The sequence below is a fragment of the Lipotes vexillifer genome, unplaced genomic scaffold (assembly GCF_000442215.2).
Source record: "Lipotes vexillifer unplaced genomic scaffold, Lipotes_vexillifer_v1.1 scaffold854, whole genome shotgun sequence".
NCBI classification, from domain to species: Eukaryota; Metazoa; Chordata; class Mammalia; order Artiodactyla; family Lipotidae; genus Lipotes; species Lipotes vexillifer.
This window is the reverse complement of record NW_006791376.1, coordinates 517,508-518,588: the sequence shown is the minus strand read 5'-3', so window position 1 is coordinate 518,588 and position 1,081 is coordinate 517,508. Positions and strand designations below refer to the sequence as shown.

The 1,081-nt window shown below is 60.6% G+C and overlaps 1 protein-coding gene across 1 annotated transcript in view; it reads right to left on the bottom strand.

Annotated features, from left to right (window-relative positions):
• S100A1 (S100 calcium binding protein A1) overlaps positions 1–1,081 on the bottom strand; it is a 3,675-nt gene that overhangs the window by 2,393 nt on the left and 201 nt on the right. Inside the window, exon 1 of the mRNA XM_007464377.1 lies at positions 994–1,081. This exon is cut by the window's right edge and continues 201 nt beyond it. The gene's annotated coding sequence lies outside the window, so the exon portion shown is untranslated. The remainder of the gene's footprint in view (positions 1–993) is intronic.

Here is a 1,081-nt window from a genome sequence, read left to right as displayed (position 1 = left end):
GGCCAAGCCAGGGGGTCTCTTCCCCTTGGCCTTGGGACGGTCGGCCCCTCCACAGCCTCAGGGGGCAGCTCAGGTGTCTCAGATCAGGTGTCCCCAACCTTCCCCAGGCCTGAGGGGCTGGACAATGGGCCCTGATCGGATGACATCCTAGCTCTTCAATGGGGCCCTTGTGAATGTCACCTGAACTCCGGACGTGAGAAGCGGTTGTCACAGAGACACGGGGGAGATGGAACCCGGTGGGGGGCGGAGGGAGGGGTGCTGGTGGCTCAGTTATCAGCCCCATCCAGGAGAGGCACATAGAGGTTTCCTGGAGACCTCAAGCAGCCTGGGATTTTGCGTAGGGGCCATTCTTGGCAGGGAGGGGGCAGACAGAAAAACAAAGGGAAAGAATGAGAGGAAAGAGGAGTGGAGAAACTGGGCCAAGAAAGAGGAGGAGGAGAAAGGGGAGGTCACATGAAGGGACAGTGGGAGTGGGTATAGTACCCTAGTGCCCCCTTCCTGGTATCACATGATTCATGCTCTGCCACCCCCGCCCCCCAACTTCCCTGGGACCTGAGCTCTTGGCAAGGCTGGGTGGGGTGGCAGAGAGACCACGGCTGGCGGGGGGGTGGGTGGGCAGAAGGAGCTGGTCCATCTGCTTTCTTATTCTTACACCGCTGGAGAGCTGGGTCTCCTCCCCAGCACCTGGGAGATGGAGGGAGCCTTGCAGGGGCACGTGAGAGCTCTGTGGGAGGAGGGCCTGGTCTCCTGGAAACTCAGTGGCTGTGTTCCCCACTGGCTTCCTTATTCACTGAGCTCCCAGATCTCCCTCTGACCTTCACTTGCCTCCCCTCACCACCTTCCAAACACTGTCTCCCCCAAATCCCGAGCTCCTCCCAGACCCTCAGGGCACCAGAGTGCCATCCTCCCCAGACTTTTGGAGCCCTGCTGAAGTCCCCTTTCCGCAAGGCTGGCCAGGGCAGGGACCCAGGGCAGATGGGGCAGGATACTCACTGTCAGCCTGGGAGCAGGTTCTGGACAGACAGACGAGGCTGCAAATGTGGCTACAGGAGCTGTGTGGGGAGACCTGTCTTCAGTCGTC